Source organism: Canis lupus, chromosome 36, assembly GCF_048164855.1.
Source record: "Canis lupus baileyi chromosome 36, mCanLup2.hap1, whole genome shotgun sequence".
Taxonomy (NCBI): Eukaryota; Metazoa; Chordata; class Mammalia; order Carnivora; family Canidae; genus Canis; species Canis lupus.
The window spans coordinates 14,569,883-14,595,275 of record NC_132873.1 but is presented as its reverse complement, the minus strand read 5'-3'; the positions used below and the strand labels follow the sequence as shown (position 1 = coordinate 14,595,275).

The 25,393-nt window shown below is 41.5% G+C and overlaps 1 protein-coding gene across 6 annotated transcripts in view; it reads right to left on the bottom strand.

Annotated features, from left to right (window-relative positions):
- Positions 1–19,626, bottom strand: part of PLEKHM3 (pleckstrin homology domain containing M3) — a 178,235-nt gene extending 158,609 nt beyond the window's left edge. For 3 of the 6 annotated variants that reach the window (XM_072812670.1, XM_072812675.1, XM_072812674.1), the window contains exon 1: positions 19,461–19,616. The gene's annotated coding sequence lies outside the window, so the exon portion shown is untranslated. Of the gene's footprint in view, positions 1–18,857; positions 19,009–19,460 lie in introns of those variants that run through there. The other 3 variants (XM_072812672.1, XM_072812673.1, XM_072812671.1) reach the window with 3 other exon arrangements.
- Positions 19,627–25,393: the final 5,767 nt, after the last annotated feature.

Here is a 25,393-nt window from a genome sequence, read left to right as displayed (position 1 = left end):
AGTGCTTACAGTTCAGTCTTTAATCATATTAGAAAGGGAGAGTAAATACCTTCAAAGTGATTCTTTCTTTTTTTAAATCAAAATGTCTAGAAATATATTCTTTGTGTTCTCTGTGTAAGTATTGATAGGCTGGTTAGATGCATATAACCATTGATGGCCAGCACCGCTATCTTGTGACTCACACATCCTAAAACCATAGACTGTTAGAGAAGGATGGAAACTTTGAAGTCATCCTTCCATCCCCACCCTTTCACAGAAGGGGACACTGGGGCCAAGAGATTATGTGATCACATGGATACTTCTGTATGCATTAGAAAGTCTTCAAAAGAAGGTGCCCTTTGAGTTGAGCCTAAGAAATTTAGAAGGTATTTGCCTAAATGGCTAGGAACAAATTATAAAGACTAAATTATTATTTGATTAGGAAGGGATTTTCAAGTTTATTGTATGACTTTCCATAGGCAGTGTGGTCAGCAATATAGTGGAAAGGGTCTGCGCTCTAGAGTCAGTTCTGAGTTCAAATCCCAATTGTTTCATTAGCTATGTGATTTGGGGGAATATTTCCCTGACCCATATCCACTCTACCCCAAGTCTTTCTCTAGGCTAACTTGTACTTTCTCTTATAGGAATTTTGAGTTTCACTATTTAGTGCTTTCCATTGCCTCTGTTTGGAATTTGTGCAGCTATTCCCTTTCCTTTCTGATGGAAATATGCATTTAACCTTCTAACCACACCCTAGACTTCTACTCTTCACTATGTGACTCAGCATTTTCCTGCCACTCATCCTCTTCTTCCTCCACTCAGTAACATAGGCCTTTCAGTCCCTCCTTTTTGACCTCCAGGCCTGTCCATGATACTATTCTCATTGCTGGAGAGATTATTCCCTCCCTCACTCTTTTGCCTATCTAATGCCAAAATAACCTTCAACCTAACATCAAGTGACACATATTCTCTAAAGTTGGCCACAACAAATTCCACCCTACGTGCTTTTCCACGATGAGACCTTGTTACTCCTCCATCTAGAACTGACTTTATTTTTCCATTCCCTTGAATCTGGGCAGGACTTGTGATGTTTTGATCAAGAGTGTGTGGCAGAAATGATGCTGTGCCCACTTGAGGCATAGCCCTTACCTGGCCTGGCAGCTCCCTCTGCCTAGCTTTTGGAGCTCTAAGCTGTTATCTAGGAACTATTTGCTAGAAAGAGAGGTCACATTGCAGCAGGAAGGCACCAGAATGTGCATGAAGAAGCCATCCTGGATGACAGCCCAGTCAAACTTGCAGAGGATTCCAGCCCCAGTCAGTATCTAACTGCAACTCATAAGAAATCCCAATTGAGGATTGTCCAGCTGAGCCTAAGTAGTCCAGAACTGTGAGAGGCAATAAATTGTTTTAATACTAAGTTTGGGAGTATTTTGTCACATATCAACGACTAATCAGGACTTTTCGCTTCTTCAGGGTGTCCCAGACTAGGCGAATTGTCCTTAAGTTTCCATGACATTTGCATGTCTGTAAATGATACGCTTTATATTTGTAATTAGCAGTTTCAATGTCAATAGCCCCTCTTAGGCAGCAGCTGCATCCTTTGGACTTCCAGAACACAGTTGCAGTTTAATAAATAGTTTTTAAGTAAATTAATGAATTATTTTTGAGTGACTATCTCTAGGATTATTAACATTGTTCCCTTTTCCTCTTTTTCCTTTGTTACGAGTACCTCTGACTTACCACTTCTTACCACTTGAACAACCACTGGCAACGAACAGTAAAGATAGCTGTTGCTTTAGCAGTAGCCAAAAAAAAAAAATTACTCTTTAATATATGAATTGACAGACCAGTGTGAGAGGTCCAGCTCTTTGCCTATATTTGCACAGTACAAATAAATAGCTAAAAAGAGTTCTTGGGAGTTACAGTGATTTATTCATTCCATAAATATTTATTGAAGCAGCTACTGAGTTCTAAGCACAGGTGATACTACAGTGAACAAAATAGACATAAACCCTGCTCTCATGGAACTTACATTACTACAAGAGTAATGGAGCTCTTACTGTATGCCAGGCACAGCTCTAAATGCTTTCGGTGTCTTACCTTCATGTGTAAGGTGTGGCTGAGAAGGCCTCCTGAGAAGGTGGTGCACTCCTCTATACCCTGCGTCAATCTGACCCATCCCATCCCAAATCCCAGCCCTCTATGAAATCTTTCCTGAGGACTCAGTCCTTTCAGATCTCTTCTTTCCCTGAATGTCTAACAAGTCAACTTTGTAAACCACCTTTTTCCTTTCAATTAGACTGTGAGCTTCTTGAGGGCAAGCCCCATCTCCACATCCATGTCCCTGTTCCACAAAACCAGAAAGGTCTTCAGCCTTTTGCCTTCCTCCCTCTAATGCACCTTCCACATCACTTCTTGTAACCCTTCAGAGTCTCTTCAGTAGAACAAGAGTCAGCAAACATTTTCTGTAAAGAGTAAGTAGGTTTGGCTTTAGGAGCCATTTAGTTGCTTTTGCTACAACTCACCTCTACTGTTGTAGTGTAAAGGCAGCCATAGGCAATATGGAAATGAATGGGCATGTCTGTGTCTGATAAAACTTTACTTACAAAACAGGCTACAAAACAGGCTGATAAACAGAATGTGGTATATCTGTACAATAAAATATAATTCAGCCTCAAAAAAGCAAGGAAATCCTGCTATATGCTATAACATGAATGAACTGTGAGGACATCATGCCAAGTAAAATAAGCCAGTCACAACAAGACATAATACATGATCCAATGGAGATGAGAAATCAAACGTAGTCTAATTCATAGAAACAGAAAGTAGAATGCTGGTTTACCAGGGGCTTGGAGGACAGCAAAGAGAGCCGCTGGTGTTTAAGAGGTATAGATGTTCAAATTTGCAAGATGAAAAAGTTCTGGAGACCTGTTTCACAGCAATGTGAATACACTTAACACTACTGACACATAAAAAATGATTAAGATGACAAATTTTATTTATTTTTTTAAAGATTTTATTTATTTATTCATGAGAAACACACAGAGAGGCAGAGACACAGGCAGAGGGAGAGGGAGAAGCAGGCTCCATGCAGGGAGCCCGACGTGGGATTCAATCCCGGGTCTCCAGGATCACGCCCTGGGTTGAAGGCGGCGCTAAACCACTAAGCCACCCAGGCTGCCCAATGATAAATTTTATATGTTCTTTTTTTTTTTTTTTTTTACAACTTAAGATAACAAGAGGCAGAGAATAAGATTTTCTTGTGGGCAGTAGTTTCCTTGAAGATCTAGTCCAGCAAAGCGACTTCAACAAGTTACTAACCTCTTTAATTTCAGTTTTCTCATTTACAAAATCAGCAAACTAATAATACTTCTCTCTCAGGACAATTGAGAGAATGAAGTTAAGACAATACGTGGCATGGTTCCTGGCACACAATACATGACTAACCATGGCCTCAAAGCTCTTACCTCAATCTGCTCCACCACCTCTCCCCATGACTTCATATTCTCCTTCTTGCCACACTCCCTTCCATCTGGCCACACTGGCGTCTATGTGGATTCACAAACTTATAGGCATGTTCTCACCTTGGAGTCTTTGCATTGGCTGTTCCCTCAGAACCAACATGACCAACTCTCTCTTGAAGTGATTGTTCATGTCACCTTTCCACTGAGGCCTACCCTGACCATCCTATTTAAAATTATAGCATCTATCTCTTCAATGGACTTCTGGTTCCCTTTACTCTGCTTTCTTTAAAATAAACTTACAATTTTAAAAGTTTTATATTTATAAAATTATTGCAATGACAATAGAGTACCAACATACTCCACAATCAGTTTCCTCTATGTGACATTTTACATTAGTATGGCACATTTGTCACAATTATGAACCAGTATTAATACATTACTATTAACTAAAGTTCATACTTTATTGAGATTTCCTCAATTTTTTCTAATATCCTTTTTCTGTCTCAAAATTCTATCCAAGACATCACATGACATTTAATTGTCATATCTCCTTAACCTCCTCTTGGCTATGAGTTTCTCAGACTACTTGTTTTTGACGACCTTGACAATTTTGAGGAGTACTACCCAGGTATTTCATAGATTGTCCCTCAGCGGGGGTTTGCTTAATGTTTTTCTCATGATTAGATTAGAGCTATATGTTTGGGGGGGGGCGGACCACAGAGGCAAAGTGCCATTCTCATCACATCATATCAAGGGTAGGTACTTATCAATGTGACTTACACTGTTTATGCTAACTTTGATCACCTGGCTTGACCCTTTCTCCTTATGAAAGGAAAGAGTCAAGAATTTAGAAGAAATTACTATCTTTTAAAGCACCACTTAATTTACTTATTTATTTAATGTTTAATGTTTCTACCTAATATAAGCTCCTCAAGGGCAGGAATTTATGCTTGCTTTGTTCACTAAGGTATCCCAAGTGCACAGAATAGTGTCTAACTTGCTAAAATAAACAAACAAATATTTAAAAAATTAAAAATTAAAAAAAAGGTACTAATTATTCATGTGTTTATTGAAGGCCTTGTTATTCGTTTACATGACATTCATGGCCTTTCATGACCCATCCACCTCTCTGATTTGTAGATTCTCGCCATCATTCACCGTGCCGTATTACTCCTCCATGCTTTGTTCCAAGTTGGGGAGTCTTTCCCAATGGCTCAGGCCCTCTCTTAGCACCATGGGTTTGCCACATTGCACTGAAATGATCGACGATCTCTACCCATGTATCTGACTCTACACTCTAAGTGACTGGACACCAGGCAGGATGCCTTACTTAAAACATCCTACACAATCTTTATGTCTTCATCCTTTGGGGCTTCATTTTTAACCTCATTCTTTTTAGAACTTCATCTTTTCCCTAGGATATATATGCCTCAAATTCACTACAATGTAAGGATCTAATGCCAAGTTTAGTCTCTATAAATAAACACTTCTTCTCAGCTTTCCTCATTTTGTTTCAAAATTAATTAATCAGAAATAACAATGGCATATTCAGACAGGTCGAAATATGAAGATTATGCTCCTTTGACAAAGTGAACTAAATAAAATGAGTGAGTAGGTCAGTGTGGTTTGCCTCAGCACAAACTGGAAATTAGGAGCTAATTAGAACTGTGTTCTAAATCTGGCTCAAACACACACACACACACACACACACACACACACACACGGGCTGGGTGGCCTCCAGCAAACCATTTAACCTCTGGGTGCTTTACTCAGCTACCTGTATCCAATAAAGTTGCTAACATCAAATTGCTATGCCTGTGTATCATTCACTAGGTAGCTGTTCCAACATGTCTTTAAAAAATGTAAACTACTATATAATTATGGAGCACTCCACTGGACCTCACCCATTCAACAACCACATGCTCTTAGGCTATACCTTCAAAGATTTGTCAGCCCCACAAAGGCAAAGTCAGCAACCAACTACTTATGCTACTTTTCAGCCAAACCCCATGATCTATAGATATTTTATTTTTATACAAAATATCCTTTCTATAAAAAGGGTTATTTCTCTTACTTAACAGATTGACAAACTGAGATCCATTTGTCCGTGCAGTAGTAAAAGTTCAACCCAAAGAATCTGCATGCATCAAAACATAACAGGATGGAGAATCAGTGTATTGCTATTTTCTAACAAGGAAATCTGCTGTTTACATGCTCATTAGGCAACGCTAATTAACAGGATGAATACAGCCGTCCTCCCACACTGAAGAAGAAGCAGATATGAGCAATAATACCAGCCCAGCCCACACAAAGGTGTCATGTTCTCCCAAGCTGGATGGTACAAGTGCTGACTTCCTCCCACTTGACTAAATGGCTTGTAATCAGAATTTAATGAGTGCTGAGAGGGTGTCTGAGGCCAGGTAATTTTAGAAGCAGCTGGACTAGGGAGAAAAAGGCAATGCTGAAGACACATAGAGTGAACTGTTTCTGCCAATCCATTTTCAAACATGAGGATGAAGAGGGATTACCAGGACAGTTGCACATGTGGCTCTCATGTGTTCTTCCCTTTGGTTAAGGCTGAGGCTGACTGAAAATTTTCTAAGTTATATAATGTAAAGAATTGACCAGAAAAGGATCTGACCCTACTAAGATGACCTTTCTGGACCATAAGGCTACAAGAGATATGACTTGTTTGTGGTGCTTTGATATAGACAATGTAGGCATTTGGATGGAGCACAGGCAAGCCACAGAATGCAGATAAGGAGACGGTGCTGGTGTGGACCTCATAAGGAGTTCAGGCGTCTTCCAGAGGAAAAGGACAGCCAGAAATACAGATGGAATCCCATTTCATAGGCCTAGTAGGAACACTAGATAGCCATATTGTATACAAGTTTTAATAAATATCTATTGCTATGTAACACATTAGAGGAATAACATTTAAAAAAATAAGTATAGTGTTTTCCCAGTTCTAAAAGCAATATTCATAGAAACTCTGGAAAACTCTGACAGATACGGCAAAGAAAATCAGAATCAGTCATGATCTCATAATTCAGAGAAAACAAATCAATAGTTAGGTGTGTTTTGTCCAGTAATTAACTGGAATCAGATCATATAGACAATTTGGGCACACTGTTTATACGTATGCTCAAAAAGCAAGTAACACTAACCTTAAAAAAATCTCAAGCAATGTTCCAGAATGGGTTGGGCCCACTTACACAAGGGTCCACTCAATTAAGCCTTCTTTCTAGAGCTCTCTAGAGACTTACTCAGTACACAATCACTAGGTTCTTCCAAGGCCTGACTCTCTTTAATGCTGTCAACCAGCCCTTCCTCAAACAGCTCCAGGGCTTCATAGACATCACACATTCTCACCCTTCTCATTTCTACTCTCTCATTGTGGGTCCCCTCACCAAATGCAGGCATTGCCTAAGCTCTCTTCTCTAACTATAGCTACATGTTCTCCTGAGGTCCATTTATCCACACTGTGGCTTCAATAATCATTTCTATGTTCATACCTTCCAAATGTCCACTGTCAGTCTCAATCTCAAGAGATCTCAATCAAGAGATCAGGTCTTAGGTTCCCAACTATTCATAAGACTTTTCTACCTGGCTTATCTCATGATAAAATTAAGCTCATCTTGTCTAAAATCACAGTTATTCATTCGATAAATATCTGCTGAATGCTCACCATGGGCTGGGCACTGTTCCAGGCCCTGGAGGGACAGGAGCAAATCAAATCCTTCAGGGCCACTTCTGTTGACAAAAGGTCCCACTTGCTCACCTGACACCAAACCTTTCACAACCTTGGCCCAGCCTGCCTGTCCAGCTGCTCATTTCTTTTCCATGATATACTCTTTTCCTCCAAACTGCAATGCTATAGCTCAAATTTTGTTTTCTCAACTCCAAAACTTTACTTAAACACAGTTAATTTTGAGGTTCCCTCTCCCTCTCTCTACCTATGAAATCCTACCCACTCTATAAGCTGGAATGCTGCTTCTTCCACAAGCTTTAATACTTGATCTTAAAACAGTGCACTCTTTTCTTTAAAATGTCCATAGAATGTCTTTGGTACTTTCCCCACAACATAAATTGCATGTTGCCTGTTCTTTCTGAAATGATGATGACAATAATAATTATAACTTATCAAAAGCCCATACTGTGCCAGGTACACTGCTTGGTATTATATATCTCTAAGCCTCACAATGTATGAGTATTATTACTTCCATTTTACAGACAGAAAACAGAAGCTCAGAAATAATTTGCCTGAGGTCACAAAGCTCCCTGACTGAACTTACAGCAACTTGAGAGTGGTGATTTTAACCTATTTCATTTTTATAATCCCCCACTGGGCCTAGAACTATGGCTAGTACACAATAGATGCTCAGTAAATGTTTGTTGAATGAACAACTGAATAAAGAGTAAATTTTCAAAGCACTGACATCTGTAAATATAAATACCACTCTGACTCTCTGGCAGAAAAAAAGTACATCTGAATTTATTATAAGCTCATTTAAGTAAAATCTGACAAAACATGTGTTGACTTGAGCTTTTAAGATTTTCCTGGGTAGAGAAGGCTTCTAAGCTATAGAAACCAGGTTTAAAAATAACATGGCAAAGGTCAGGCAGCAAAGACCTCACTCAGACCTCTTCTAGAAACAAAAGCACCTATGCAGCACTAGGGAATTGTTTTGTGAACCACTCCAAATCAGTAGTTGGGCTGGTCTCATTTTCCACTGACTTAGTGCTCAACCTCTTTCTAATACCAGTAAAGAGATGTTCCCTTTGAAATACACCAGGCAATCAGTTTAAAGCATTTTTCAGTACATCTCTGTGCTTACTTATTGTTTGCCACTTGCAAAATCTTTGAGACATTTGATGCTCCAAGATGTTTTCCCAGAAACTAAACTAAATATAAGCACGGCACTTCAAATCTCAGATGGTTTTGCTGTGGAAGGCAGTCATGTTACTCTGCCACTATGTCAACCACTGGACTGGAAAGCCAAGGCTCCTGATTGGGAATCCCATCTCATAAAATCACCAGAGTTCTAGTATGTCCCACTTTTAGAAACCAAACAGACACAAATTTCAGTTATGTAAGTGTCTAAAAATGCAGACTCAATGTTTTCCACTTCCCTTTACCTCCACGGCAAGAATAGAGGTTAAAAAAACAAACAAAATACCCATTCAAATTATCTAGGACTGAGGTGAAATAGGCAAAAACTTCCATTATAAAAATCACATCCTGCTACAGTCAGCCTCCAACTGCAATGGAACTTACTGGTCCACGTGGGTGCCACCTGTCTCTCCAGCTGGCAGAAGCTTGAATGTGACAGATCACAACAATGAAGGTAACAACCATCAGGGAGGTTCACTGAGATCCAGATATGCAAGATACCCAAAAGGAACCAGGAAAGGGGCTTTAAAGATGTCATCAACTCCTGTAACCATTTGGCTTTACTGAAAATAAGCATTTTCATATGCACAGTTTAGAGAATGATTTATAAAGCGCTTGATAATCTTCTTGATAAAAACTAGTAGTAAACAGAGAGAAGTAATAGCTAGATTATTTCAAAGATGATGAACAAGAAACCAAGATGACTCATCTTTTGTCAGTTGAAGGCCCTATGAGGAACAAAAAAGGTTCCTGAACCCCTGTCTACCCTGGGTCTACCAAGTTTAATTACTTTTTAAGTCACCTTAAATCACTCAGGGGCCCTGATGTTAGAAGAACCATACACTGTAAGTAGACTGAATCCAACAATTAGCTACCCAGTTGTGAGTTAGTTCAAAGGGCAGATGTGTGACAATGAGAACACAAATTTCTGAGACCAAAAAGGGTTAATGTCCCAGGACTGCCTTCTAAGCTGAATGACTACAAGCAAGTCAGGCTGACTCAGGACTTGCAGGCCCTCCTTAACTGCAAAATGGAAATCTTCCAGTGCCTGCTCCCATCTACCTTAGAGAATTGTAAAGCACAAATGTGGATAATGTATGTGAAAGCTCTTTGTAAAATCTAAAGTAATTACTATTCCTATTAGAAGCTAACTGATTCCTAACCACACAGCCATTTATACTCAACAAGCATTTATAAGGATGGACTAAATAAACAAACACTATGTTAGAGGCTAGGAACACAAAACCAGAGCTTCTGCCCTAGACAAGCGTAACAACTAGTGAGGAAACAACATAAAACTGAGTGTAAACAATGCCTTAAGTATCCAAATAGGTACATAATAGGTACATAAATAACCATTATAATCAAGAGATAATAGTTGTAATGACCAAACACAATTAAATGACGTAACAATCTACACAGAAATGACTTCAGTTGGAAGAAACCAAAGACAAAGGAAACAATCAAAACAAAACCAATCATACCTGCTCTAGAAATGATACTGCTTCTGGCATAAAGCTGTCAGCCTATGGTAAAAGCTGGAAAGGCTCCACCAAAGGGTAAGCTCAAGTTAACCTAGCAATGGCTCAAATAGAAGGCACAAATGCAGAGCACTGTACATAAGCTGCTCAAGTCTTTCTCATCCACAGAAACATCACTGGCCAACAGAAGGCCTCTGCTGCGTGGCTGAGATATCATGGGAAATGAATAAATGCCTCACATCCTATTGACTTTTTTTAAATTTTTTTTTAAGATTTATTTATTTATATATTCATGATAGAGACAGAGACACAGGCAGAGGGAGAGGGAGAAGCAGGCTCCATGCCAGGAGCCCAACGCGGGACTCGATCCCAGGACTCCAGGATCACGCCCTAAAGGCAGGGGCCAAACCGCTGAACCACCCAGGGATTCCGCCCCCCCCCCCCCCATCCTATTGACTTTATTTCCTTAGGTCACTGCAGCTGATTAGCAGAAGGAAAAATACTTACAACTTTAACTTTCAAAACAATAATCAGCCTATGACTTAGCACATATTCACCAAACCAGTTCCTATGGGCATTTAGGGTGAATGTACATGAGAGATAATTAAATGATATTTTTTTTTCTCTGCTATAACTGAACCTGCGAAAAAGTGAGGCTGTGTCTTTGTTAAATGGCATCCTGAGAGTTATCAGACCCATGATAAGGTCTAAGTAAAAGATGACTCCTTATTTGAAAAGCTAGACACTCAGTGGTAATGAACTGCATCCGTGACCCCTCCTTCCTTTTTTGTCTTAATCTGTGACAACAACCTTGACTACCAAGCAGCCTCTTACTGACTTACTGATTCTGTCAGGAAACAAGCAGGGCTGGCAAAGGCAGACAAAACAGTCCATGACCTTCAAAGATAAGGATAAGGTAAGGTAAAAATAATAGGATGAGTCTTTGTTATTTTACCATGTACAACATGAAGGTCAGAAAAACCTCTATCATACAGAACAAAGGAAAAGTTTACAAAATGTGAAAGAGAACAATAGGAATACCTTCATCTCCAGTTCTGTATTTAAATTTCTTTTATTGTAGACTATTATCATGAGTCTGAAATGGATTTTTAGAAAATAACGGAGCAGCTTGTAAACATCCTGGAGCTCTGGTTGGTACATATTTAACTTTTTAAAAATATATATTTTTTATTTATTTATTTATTTATTTATTTATTTATTTATTTATTTATTTATTTATTTGAAATAGAGAAGGAGAAAACAAGCAGGGTGAGGGACTGAGGGAGAGGGACAAGCAGACTCCCCACTGAGTGCCGCACCCAACACAGAGCTCAATCCCAAGAGCCTAAGCCAAAGGCAGACGCTTAACCTACTGAGCCACACAGGTGCCCCTCTTCAGCTCTTTTGATTTGACATTAAGATGAAGGCATATGATAATTGGAACTCAAATAGCTGCTCATCATGCAAGACTACCAATACTAAACTCATTAAATGTCCTGCAAAGGGCTTATTTAATGTGGATGGACACATTTAAATGTGGAACCATGTATTTAGTAAAATGTTTAAAAACAAAATAAAGACAGTTCTTGTAACTCCTAAGCCAAGACCAAGATTAAGGGGTCACAGCTAATATTTCTGAGTACTTATTAAAGGACAGTCATTATTTGTGCCCTTTATCTGCATCATGTTGTTAAATCCTCACAACAATCCTATTGAAGTGCTATTATTACTACCACCTTACAGAAAAAGAAATTCAGATTTAAACAGATGAAGTTATGTGTCCAAAGTAATACAGCCAGTGAGTGGAAATAAGACTGTAAAATGCACATAAAGTCCTGTATGGAATTTAATGGCAAATTAATTGCCCTGAGATAATACAGTTAAAATTTTACACACAATTTGTGTCAAACATCAACTTTAAATTATTTATTATTAATAATTAATAACAATTACTTAAACCATTTATTTTTAAATCTTTGTTAGTCCCACAACTCAGAAAGTTCAATGCTAAATATCATCTTTACACCCAGGGAAACAGTTTATACTTAATTTACTCAAAAAAATCATGTCTGTAATACTTCTGTGTCATTGCAAATTCTCTAAGGGAATGGTGGCTGAGAGGTCCCAGAACAAACAGAGTAAAAAGCTGTTCTCTAACTAAATAGCTAACCTCAATTCTTTTAGTGACCTTGAACACATTCCTTGGAATGTCTGCAACGGTATAATAACTGTGACTTCGTTTAGGCTAAATAAGTGCTTTTGCAAATGTTGACATAGGCCTAATTGCCCAAACCTTTTACTAATGTTTCTCTAAGACATCATTTTTCATTTAGCCAATAAATAGAAACACTTGTAAAAATGTTTACTTAAAAAAAAAAAACCCTAATAAGTGTTTCTGTCAAAAGAATTAAAGAACTATTTTCAAATTAAATGTGACTATAGATAATTCCAACATATTTTAACTATTAAGGCATGCCCAAATAAAGCGCCTCCTTCTAAAACCAACTGAACTTTTTTGGGGGAAGGAATAGTGGTAAGAATATCAATGTACGTGGGGCTCAACCAAAATAACAAAGTTGACCCACAACCATCAGTCTTAAGTCTACTGAAAAATGGTAAGCCCAGGTTTCACATGACCACACTACCAGGAATCCATAGATATCATATCTAACATTTCAGTGAAGGACAATCACTTTGGGACCACAAGATCTGGAACCAGAAGACCTCAGTTTCAATGTTCCATGCCCTGCTACCAGAGGTGTGATTCTGGGCAAACCATTTGAACCTGAATTCCCGTTACCTTCACGCAGGTCAAGTAAGGATACCTGTCCTACGCTCTTCAAAAGTTGGCTTGGAGAGCAAGTCAAATGACATAATGCAGTGGCTTTGTGAATGCCAAAGCAGGGCACAGGATGCCGACAGGGGTGTGTGTGGTGCCAGGGAAAGGATTACCACATTCTCTCTGATCTCCTCCCATTATAAACCAACAAGCTGGTACAGAGAGCGGCGACAGCAATCAGTTTAGAAAGCTCTGAGATAGGCTTTATCCTAGTCACAGAACTACTGCACCGTTCAAGGCAGCCTGAGTTACTGTGCTTCTGCTTTTCTGGAGGTCTTAGAGTGGGAGATTCAATAGCGCAAGTGTATGACGATTCAAAAGGAGTATCTCTCCTCAATGAAGAAACACCAAGTGAGTAAAACCCTCCCTTGCCCTCCAAGTTCCTCTATAGCTAAAATACTTTCTCTTCCTTTTCAATTCCGAATTTCTAGAAGAAACTTGCTCTTTATGCTTTCTGACTACTTCTCACCAACCATTCATTTGCCCTTCAGAGACAATCTGGTTCTGCCCCAGCTGAAAATGCAGAGGCCAAAGGTCAGCAACCATTTCCTTGCTGCTAAACCCAGGAGACTTCATTGCATGTCCGACCTGACCCCTCAGCGGTGTCTGACCTACTGCACGCCCACTCTACATTGCTCTCATGAATATACTGACACAGCCTCTTCTGATGTTTCTCCTTTATCTCTGGATGCTTGGTTCAGTCCCCACTAAGAGCTCCCTTCTTATGCTCCTATCATAAATGCAGGCATTCCTCCATTTTCTCCATAACTTTCTTCTTTAGTCCCTCTTCTAGCTGAGTGACCTCCACTTTTGTGGCTTCCGCTGCAGTCCACATGGAAGATAAGAAATGGATGACTCCCTTGAGCTCTAGGCCCACAGATGCAACTGCCATTTGGATGTCTCCTAACTCCTAATATGCACAAACCCAGCCCCTCATCTCAGCCTCGTCCATATAGTGAAGGACACCATCATCATCTGCCCCAGAAAGTGAACACCACCCTTGACCCTTCTGGCTCCTTTACCCGCCGTCACTCCAAACAGCAAGTCATATTAATCCTACCTCTACCACATCTGTCCAATCGATCCATTCCTCTCTTTCTTTATTGTCTGAGTTCAGACACCACCACCCTCTTCCTTCTTTCAGTCTCTTCCTCACCCTCCTCTGATCCAGTCACCACACTGCAACTTAGTGGGCTTTCTAAAACAAAAACCCTGCTGTCTTCTGGGGAAACCATATACTCCTTAACATCGCCTTTAAGTGTTCATTGCCACCGCCTCTCCTGGGCTCATCTCTTGAATCTCCCTCTTTACCCCCATCCAACCCCCACCCCACAACACACTGGGGTACAACTTGGTTAATTTTAATTCAGCCTCTGGGTCTCTGCTGGAGGGAGTATCACTTCTTCCCTGGCCTCCCACATCCATTTTGATTGTCCCTCTTGCGTGTTCCCATAGCATCCTCACATGCTGTGTAAAATGGCCTGCTTACTTGTCTGACTCCCCGACTAGATCATAGGTTTTACCAAGGCAAAGACTATGCCTGTTTCATTCAAAGTTGTACTTCTGGCCCCAAGTACAAGAGCTACATGTCATGGTACAAAACAAGTACTACTTATTTGTTCAGTCAATGAATCAATGAATCCCTGATGGTAGAAGGGAAGTTGTTCTGGAAAAGCTAAAATGCGGATTCAAATGTATCAAGAACAAGTGGGAAAAGACCACTTAGTTAATTTCCTGAGGCATAAAAATCGCTGGTTACCTTTCTGATGTTTTCTAGCTAATAGTACATGTTCCCTGTTCTGTGACCAAAATATACATTTACAATCATATATACAAGCCACAAAGTAAAGTGAGTATTTAGTAATCTCCCCATTCGATAAATGTCCACAAGGAAACTGAATAATGCAGAACCAGGAAGCTTTAGTTTGTACTGAACATAATGGTTACACCAATCAAGATAACTGGACAAATAAATCTCTACTATTCTCACAGATAGGGCATATAATTGGAGAATACAATTTGAAACAGATAACTCAAATTAACAGTTAATGTGTATGAAAAACAAACAAAACGTTACTGAAAACAATATGCCCTGACATTTCAATACACGGCCTCTATAGTTTAACTTTGGTTTCTGCTCATAACTCATGTTGCCATCAAGGCTAAGTACACCCACAGACCAAATACAGTTCTTACCTTATTGTCAGTATGAAGGTAAATTATGTGGGCTTTTTATTGTCTGGCCGGTAATATCCACACTAGCCAATGAAGTAGAGCAAACAGAACATATGGAATTTGCTACTGGTGGTCATTTTTATCATAGTGTCGCTCAGTACTGAGTCCTCAATTGCACTAGAAGCTCTAAGCTAGAATATGGTTCAGCTACTTATGAACCAAATACAAAATCACTGTAAAAAAAAAAAAAAAAAAAAAGATTTAAAAAAAGCAATTCCTTGCTAGATGTCCCTCCACAAGGCTTCTTTTAAGGGATTAACATTCCTCATGAAGAAAATCACCATTTGGCTAGTGCCAATGGGGCAACAGACACTTTCTGGACATTTCTTGTAAGGTGTGAAAGAACAAAGCAAAATGGAAACAGGAAAGAGAACCAGTGGGGAAAATGAAAGAGTATCAGTGCTCTGGTTCTCCTGGAAGCTGTCTAGAGATGGAGAATCCTAAAAAATCTACCCCAATGATCTAATCTTTTCCAGGTTCCTGTTTAAAAAATCAGGTCTTCCAAAACAAGTAATTAAAGTAGTACCCATCTACCTGCCTGCTTTTAAATATATAATTATATAGCTTGACTTCATGTATTATGGGAAGGCTGCATACATGCTTAAACTGGAATAGATTATGTCAAGTATCTGATAAATATGCAATGAATATTAGCTTTGGGTGTTTTCTAATGCAAATGTCACCCGCCTGGGTCCAGCTTGGTTTTCCTAGCTAGAACGTGCAGACGTCTTTCTTTCTGCAAATGGTTACATATCCATCACAGTTCTTCATTTTCTACTTATATAATTAACCTAGGTCTATCACCCAAAGCCTAAAATCCATCAATCTATGAGAAAACAAAGCTACATTAAGCATTTGTGAACATTAACTTTAAAAATATTTCTAAGTTCCTTTGGATCGATTGCTAGAAGTATTAGGTCAAGAGGTAGGAGCATTAGTGAGGCTGTTCATATAGTCAGCCAATGAGATTTTCAGAAAGGTTATACCATTTGGTCACCCCTCATGGCATTTGAGAGTGTCTGCTCCACTGCACACTAATTAACGTGAAGAATTGAAATTTTTAACAATCTATGTAATTTAAGAGTTGGAAAAATGGGACCCTGCTGTTGTTCATTTTCATTTCTCTGGTTAATGAAAAGACAATGTATTTTCATGTCCATTATTCACTTAATTTTCTCTTCTATGGATAGTCTGTTCATGTCTTTTGCCCACTTTTCTGCTGGAGTCTGTATTGGTTTTCTACTGCTTTTTAACAAATTTCCACAAACTTATAAGCTTAAAGCCAACACCTATTTCTTATTTTCACAATTCTGAAGATCAGAAGTCTGGGTTAGCTTCACTGGGTTCCCTGTTCAGGGTCTCTCTCAAGAGGCTAAAATTAAGGTGTTGTCCACCAGGCTGGATTCTTATCTAAAGGCTCTGGTAAAGAACCCAGTTCTAAGCTCATTCAGGTTGTTGGCATAGTCCAGTTCCTAGATTGCGCCCCTAAATCTGAGGTTCCAGTTCCCATGCTGGGCTACCCTCAGCAATTCTTGGTATCCTGCATTCCTCAAGGCTCCCCCATTCCTTCCCAAGTATTGCCTCCATCTTCAAAACAGCAACATTATGTCAGTCCTCTTCAAGCTTCAAATCCTTTGGATTTCCCCAGCCGAGAAAGCTCTCCACTTTTATGGGTTCTGGTGATTAGATTACGGCCACTCAGATATTTTCTCCATTTTAAATTCAACTATGTCGTGTAACATAAGATAATCAAAAGAATAATATTTTGTCAACTTTCCAGGTTGCAAGGATTAGAGCATGCAATCTTGGTAGAGGGGCATTTTTAGAATTTTGCCTGCTATAGAGTCTTGGGTGTTATTTCTCACCATTTGTTCACGGTCTTTATGATAAATCTTTTTTTGTTTTGTTTAAAAAGATTTTTTTTATTTATTCATGAGAGACACAGAGAGAGAGAGAGAGAGAGAGAGAGGCAGAGACACAGGCAGAGGGAGAAGCAGGCTCCATGCAGGGAGCCCAACGTGGGGCTCGATTCTGGGTCTCCAGGATCATGCCCTGGGCTGAAGGCGGCGCTAAACCGCTAAGCCACCCAGGCTTCCCTCTTTATGATAAATCTTAATTGCATGAATTTACCAAATAAATCTTACTAATGACTGCAAGAAGTTGCATTTTCACAATGGCAAAGACCACTATGGAGGGGGTTGCTGTGCACCAATAAGAATTTTGAGGGGTGTCTGGGTGGCTCAGTCAGTTAAGCAACCAACTCTTGATTTTGGCTCAGGTCATGATTTCAGGGTTGTGAGACTAAGCCCTGCATTGCACCAGGAGTGGAGTCTACTTAAGATTCTCTCTCAGGGCACCTGGGTGGCTCAGTCAGTTAAGCATCTGCCTCCAGCTCAGTTCATGATCCCTGGGTCCTGTGGTGGAGCCCTACTGGGGCTCCCTGTTCAGCAAGATGCTTGCTTCTCCCTCTACTCCTCTCCACTGCTTGTGTGTGCATGCTCTCTCTCTCTCTCTCTCTCTCTCTCTCTCTGTCAAACGAATAAAATCATTTAAAAAAATTTTTTAATTAAAAAAAAAAGATTCTCTCCCTCTGCCCCTCCTTCACTTAAAAAAAAAAAAGAATTTTGAATACCTAACTTTGCCAACACTGATATTTTTTTTTATTTTAATTGTGGAAAAAAATTATTTAAGGGAAAAAGTACCTATAAAATTGGCCAGCTTAACCATTCTCAAGTGTACAGATCAGTAATAAGTACATTCACATTGTTGTGCGACCAATCTATAAAACTCTTCATCTTGCAAAACTGAAATGATACTCCTTTAACAAAACTCTTCATTTTGCCCCTCCCCCAGCTTCTGAAACCATCATTCTACTTTCAATACTGGCTTATTCTTATTATACGTATTTAAAAAAAAATCAATGAAATAGTTTATTAGGTATTTTTTTAGTAACCTCTATACCCAATGTGGGGCTTGAACTCATGACCCCAAGATCAAGATTCACACGCTGTCCAGGCTGAGCCAACCAGGTGTCCCTTATGTATTCATTAACAAACATGTATATAGCAATCGCTACATGCACTGTTCTTAACGCTTTAAAAATGCTAATTCATTTCGTCCTCATAACAAACCTCTAAGGTCAGAACTATTATTAAAATGCCCGTTCTACAGATTTCAGAAACGCAGCAGGTAACTTCCCAACGGTATACGATAGGAAGTAGCCACACAGGAACTGGAATCCAGGTATAGTCTAACTTTATAGTTCTTGTTATGAACCATGATATCGTGAAAATATTCATTTTAAAGACAAAACCCTAAGACATTTGACGTGCTTGATTCCAAAAACACTTCTCTATGTGCAATTTAATCTAATACTCTTGGGACAACCGGGTGGCTCAGGGGTTGAGCACCTGCCTTCAGCCCAGGGCGTGACCCTGGAGACCTGGGATCGAGTCCCACGTCAGGCTCCCTGCATGGAGCCTGCTTCTCCCTCTGCCTGGGTCTCTGCCTCTCTCTCTCTCTCTCTCTCTCTCTCTGTGTGTGTGTGTCTCTCATGAATAAATAAATAAAATCTTTAAAAATAATAATAATAATAATACTCTTCTACTAACTAAAAGACTATGTGAGGAAAGAGACACGTCTATACATAGCCCAATTTTTTGAGAAGGCATTTTCTTGAAGTTAATGTAATGAAAACCGCCCTGTATTTGGTAAGTACGACAATTAAAACTCACACGCAGTCTACTTATAATAAAATACCTTATGGATGAACACAAATCGCCATTCCCTGGGACTACTGAAATTAAAGTATTCAAGAAAAAAAAAAAAGTGTTTCTCTTTTCCGAGGAGAAAAAAAAGGGGTGGGGGGGTACTTCCAAGTAAGTTTTCACCAGCGTAGCTCAATCTCGGCTTAACCCGTGAAATCCAAATCTGCCCTTCCTCGTAAGCTATAAATCTAGACCAACCTCAGGCCGTCACTCAACTGTATCTCAGTGGACACTTCTTTACTGAGTGGGTCTGAAATGTCCTTGTCCCGGTTCGTTCGGCTTAGCCATCCTCTCACAGGAGGCCGAGTCGTGCTTGTCATCGGCCACACGGTAACCGCTTCCAGGACGCGAGAAAGGACGGGAGGCCTCGGAGGCCAGCACCGCGGCGGGCCAGGAGCTCCGCAGCGGCGGGGGCGGGGGCGGGAGCCGGGGCGGGAGCCGGGCGCTCGGCGGGCTCGGGATTCCAGGGCCCGGCGAGCAGGGCGCCTCGGCGACGCACCCAACGGCAGCGGCTCCTCCAAGCCGCCTTCTGCCCGCACACCTGACGCACAAAAGCCAGCCGCCCGCGCACCCCCCCACCTCCCCGCACCCGTTACCCGCTGCGCCGTCCTGCGGCCCCAGCACGAAACCAAAACCAGAGCGCGGAACAAACAGCAAAATCATCGCCGCCCCAGGGGTGCCCCCGGCTCTCCGTCGTGTTGTCATCCGCACGCCCCTCCCCCCCGGCGCCCCCCCGGCGCCCCCCGGAGCCCGGGAGCCGGCAGACGCTCGGCGGGCCGGCGGCCGGGACTCCCCGCTCACCTGCGGGGCCCGCGGGCCCTCCCGGCCGGGGCTCGGCGCCGCCGCGAGGCCGCCTCACCGTGACAGCCCGTCCGGCCGCGACCCTCGCCGCCCCGCCGTCTGTTTACAAGCGCCCCTCGCGGTCCCGCTCGGAAATGCTTCCCCCCGGCCACCCGGGAAGCGAGACCCGGCGCACAAGGTTCCAGGCGGCGCGGACTCGGCCGCCCCCGGCCCCGCCCCGGCCCCGCCCCCGGCCCCGCCCCCGGCCCCGCCCCCGGCCCCGCCCCCCGCCGACCCGGGCAGGGCCCGCCCGCACCGCCCGCACCGCCCGCACCGCCCGGCCTCATCGCGGTGGCCCTCGGCTCGCTCCCTGTCGCTCGCGTCTTGGGAACAAAGGCGGGTGCCGCAGAGTCTCGGCCGCGCTCCTCCCAGCGCCCGAGTGGATGTCGGCAATTGGAACATTTCCCTTGGAGCAGATGCAGGATTGGGCCCATTTTTAGCAGCGCCCTGAGAAAATTACTCAGCTCAGTTCTTTCTGAAAATAGGACCATTGCACCCTGGAGGTGGCTTCTCATGGCAGGCTTGGAGCTGCGGAGAAAATCAATTTTCGCTGTCCTTTCATGTGGGAGACGGCGGGTTGAAGGGGGTGCCTTGGAGGGGAGGTCTTCAACCCCCATCCCCATCCCCAGCACAGCAGAAAGCGGTGTGTGTGTGTGTGTGTGTGTGTGTGTGTGTGTGTGTGTTGTGTTCGCGTACACACACACTGGCCGCTGGATGCTCCTTAGTAAGATGCCCCATCCCACCAAACCCACAGTGATATTGGCCCCATTGCAAGAGGGTACGCTGGTCTAGCTGGACCGGCCTTGCCTGAACTTTCCCTACCATAGCACGCTTCCTAACCATCTTCCCAGTGGACAATTACTCAGTTATTTATTTACCTATTTTATTGGTTTCTCCACCCCCACCCCTCTCACCTACAAACTCCTTGAGGGCAGGAGCTGTTTCTTCTCATGCACCAGGCACAAAATACCAGTGCCCGATGTATGTCTCTTTGAATGAATGAGTGAGTGAGAAGAAATGGATGCAAAAAAAAAAAAAAAATTGTCAAAGGAGGCTAGAGAAAGCAGCATGAAAGGAATGGAAAATCTGATCCCCTTCCCTTTCCCTTAAAGATTAATGAGAAAATCTTTAACCATAGAATTTTTCTTAATATTTATTTATTTGAGAGACAGCAAAGCGTTCTCAGGAATAGGGGGAGGGGCAGAGGGAGAGGGAGGACCTTCAAGCAGACCCCCCCCCAAGCTCAGGGGAGGAGGGGGAGCTGATCCTAGGACCCTGAGATCATGACCTGAGGCGAAAGCAAGAGTGGGATGCTGATTGAGCCAGCCAGATGCCCAACCCCGGAATTTTAAAAAAATATCTTTTTCCATTGATGTTCAAAGTTTATTTAAGTAAGTTAAAAAAACAAAAACCAAGATAGTGCAATTTGAGGTACATTTCTTGTTCCATAAACAGTGTTCTCTTTTGCCTTAGGACTTTTGTATAGTAGTTTCCTCTGATGAGATCTCTCACCCCTGCCCCATCACGTTAGCCTAACTCCCCGGCTCTTTAAAAAGTGGGTGCTATCACACCTCTCCTGGAAACCTCGGAGGGACTGAAACCTGTTCCTTTTATGCGGGAATTCAGTGTTCCTTTATAAATGCACTCATCACATTGTTACAAAGTCATCTAAATACTTGTCAGTCTTTCTAGGCCAGTGATTTTCAAGCTTCAGCATGTAACAATCTTCTAGAAAAGTGCTTCTCAAACCCAAATTTTCATGTATGAGGATCCTGTTTAAATGCAGATTCTGATTCAGGACATCTGTGGTGGGGTCTCTGCGCCTCTAAGGAGCTCCCAGGCGATGACATATTTTGAGAGTCAAGGCTCTTGGATACTTGTTAGAAATGCAAATTCCCGGGTCACACATCACAGATTTTTATTCTGAAAGTCTGTAACAGGGTCCTGAATTTTGTGATTTGCACAACTGCCTCAAAGTGCTTCCAATTATAGGTGATCAGGGGACTACCCTTTGAGAAACCTATACAGTTTTGTGACGTTTGAGGGCCAGGGCCTGTGCTTTGTCATTGTTTACCCACTCTGCATTAAGCACAGGGTCTGGCCCATAAAATGCATTATAAAGTCAAATTTACAGAATGTCTCAATTTATTCACTAACACAGATCCTCAACACCTAATCAGGGGGGTGATCCCAGAAAAGGGATGAAAGTCAACGGCTGAGAATAATCTCAGCTGGGCAGCCTCTCAGGCCTCCATTAGGTCAGCAGGGAACATTTTATTCCTTTAAATTTAAAATATTTAAGTTCATGTCTCCATTCAAACGACTGTCTGCTAACAGCAGTCCCATCATCTTTTCTTTCTTTTTTTTTTTTCTAATAGACTTTATTTGTAGAGTAGTTTTAGGTTAACAGCAAAATTAAGTGGAAAGTATGGAGTTTCCATATGCCCCCTGTCCCCATACATGCACAACCTCCCCCCACTGTCAGCATCCAGCACCACAGTGGTACATTTGTTATAATCAGTGAATTTACATTGACACATCATTATTTCCCCAAATTCATAGGATCACCTATCTATTTACACTGTTTAGGCCTCACAGTTATTACCACCAATTAAATCACGGTTTGCTCTAGGTATCTTGAGTAGGTTTGTCACTTGCAACTGAAAGTATCTTGACTAATATCCCACCTTTTCAGACTTGTCTCCTGCATATTCTTTTTCTCTCACTCTGTATTCCAGACTTACATTTCTTTTAACACTCCTGAATACTCTTCCTTTCCCATTATCCTGCTTTAGGCTCCCCTGTTATACCTCCTTCTGCATGCTCTGAAGGTCAAGGACTTGTCTTACTCATCTTTGCATATTCTACAACACTTACCTTTGTATCTAGTAAGTGATCTCAATAAATATGCATTGGAACAAAATGAGATACTAAATGACATGTAAGAAGATTTAATTATCATACCTTTTCATTAAATTTTTTCCTTTTAGCTTCCATTTTCTACAGCAATGGTCAGGCCAGGATTCAATAAAGCAATGCTGTCTTCCAAGAAATAAAACAACAGTCTCATCAGAAAATGTTTTAAACTTAATCAGAAAATCTGGAGTGCTATTTATAGCTTCAAGTGTGCAAGCCAACTATACCTCATTCCCATCTCCCCAGATATGCCCAAGTAGAGGTGATTAGGATATTCATTGAGAGCAATACAATTTGTCTCCCTAGGTAAATTAAAAGCATTTGAGATATGGACTACTAAAGTCACAAAAGGAGTCACTTGTTGAAAGTACAAATGAGCCTGATATTCAGCTAGCAGACATCATCAAGGTCATACCCATTGTTAAAATATTGAAACCATTCCATACAGATTGGTAATTAGCTTCTGTCCCTAAGCTTCATAAGTGTCCCAAGTCTCTTTCTGAAGAGCCCCCTCCCAATCCATCCTAAGATCCAACACCCAAAGAATTAATACCTAACTCTATTCTGCTGGGATGATGGATGTTTACAAGATCCTACTCTTACCTTAGGGCCAGGATTCTTTCCGATTAGTTGATTGTCTGGCCATACATGTTTTTAAGTCTTCTATCACTTGAACAGGAGGAATTAATTGTCTTCCAGGTAGGGGGTTCGTGGTGACTTGTATAATGGCGAATACTTAAGACTTTATCTCTGGGGTGCCTGGGTGGCTCAGTCAGTTAAGCATCTCTTGGTTTCAGCTCAGGTCATGATCTCATGGATGGTGAGGATAGAGCCCTGCAATGGGCTCCATGCTCAGTGAGGAATCTGCTTGAAGATTCTCTCCCTCTCCCCTCCCCCCAATCACATGCTCATAATCTCTCTTTCCAATAAATAAATAAATCTTAAAAAAAAAAAAAAGACTAACTATTGAGCAAATCATTTGTCATTGGGGAATTAAAAATTGAAATCCAGGGGTGCCTGGGTCACTCAGTCAGTTAAGCATCTGCCTTTGGCTCAGGTCATGATCCCAGAGTCCTGGGATAGAGCCCCATGTTGGGCTCTCTGCTCAGTGGGGAGCCTGCTACTCCCTCTCCCTCTGCCTGCTACCTCCCCTGCTTGTGCTCTCTGTCAAATAAATAAATAAAATATTTTTTAAAAATTGAACTCCAGCTTAGAGGCCACCAATAATCCCTCAGAACTAATAAAATTAGAAAAAGAACTGACAGTACTAAGTGAAATATATTTGGCAGCATCTTTTGAATTTGAATACATAAAAACCTTATGATTCCATATATGCACCAAGGGACAGACATGAATGTTGTTAGCACCATTTCTCATAATAGTCTCAAATTGAGAACAATCTAAACTTAAATGTATATAGACAATCAAATGTTTATACTCATGTTACTATCACCACAATCCAAGTAATAAGCAGATTCATTGCATATGTACCAACTCACTAATTTGTGTAAATTATGTGCATGTTTTTATATATTTATTATACTTCAGAAAAGAAGAACAGTCAAATGTATACAGAAATTGTGGTCTGTATCAGCCTTGGAGATATTTTTCAAGATTTTATTTATTTATTTTTAGAGAGAGAGAGAGCACAGAAGCAGGGAGAGGAGCAGGGTTGAGGGGAGGGAGATAATCTCCAGCAGACCCCATGCTGAGCACAGAGCCCAACACAGGGCTCAATCCCACCCCCCCCAGATCATGACCCAGGCCAAAACCAAGAGTTGGGAGACTTAACTGACTGAGCCATCCAAGCTTCCCAAGCAATGGACATTCTTAATACTTACATTGTATAACATTGCACATACCACTTCATGAAGCTACTGAAAAGTGACCAGTCAGAATTGAGATGTACTGTTGGTGTTAAAATGCACACTAGGTTTCTAAAACTTCATATGTAAAAAAGTGTAAGGGGATCCCTGGGTGGCACAGCGGTTTAGCACCTGCCTTTGGCCCAGGGTGCAATCCTGAAGACCTGGGATCAAATCCCACGTCAGGCTTCCTGCATGGAGCCTGCTTCTCCCTCTGCCTGCGTCTCTGCCCGCCCCCCCCTTCTCTGTGTGACTATCATGAATAAATAAATAAAATCTTAAAAAAAAAAGAGTGTAAAATGTCTCCGTAAAAAAAATGTGTAATGATTATAATGATTACATATTGAAATGACAATATTTTGGATATATTGGAATAAATAAAGTATACTTAATCTTATTTTTAAGTTAAAAGCTTGCATCAGAAACACTGTCTCGATCTTGTGGGACAGAACCTTTTTGTATGATACATTCTCAACTTCCTTCTAGGAAAACCTATTCCTGATAAAGTGCCTAATGAATCTGCAAAGCTTAGATAAACTTTAACAGTAGTAAGGGTTGTTGCAGGCTGAGTTCCCCAGAAAGCAGACTTGGAGAGTTTGGCATGCAGAAAGAGCCCTTAGGATCAACACTTGTGCATAGGGTGCATGAGGGGATAGGAGCTTTATCGGGGCAGAGGGAGAGGTACAGCTTTGAGCCCCTGCAAAGACAGCCTAGGCTAACCTCACTAAGACTTCTGAGACCAAGTGGCCTTTCAGAAGCTTCAGCCAAGTCCGGCATTGGCCCCAGAATAGTGGTGTGCTGGCCAACTGACTCTCTGAAAAACAAAAGCTCCGATCTGTTTGCATTTGCCAATTTCCGCAGAGTAATTGCCTAATTTTAAGTTCTGGATGTCATGTCAATGAACATGGAGTTCAGGATGTGCATAGTCAATGGAAGCCAGTTCCAGCACACCATGGACCAAGATGGCCAAGCCTTTACACTCCCCCATCCCTCAGTCCATCGATGTGGGCCACTCTGGGGGGGAGTGTGGCATTGGGCGAGGTGTCTCTCTGCAGTTGACATAGTCCCTGAAAGGGCCGACCGCTGAAAGCAATCTGCTGACAGCACTCCCTT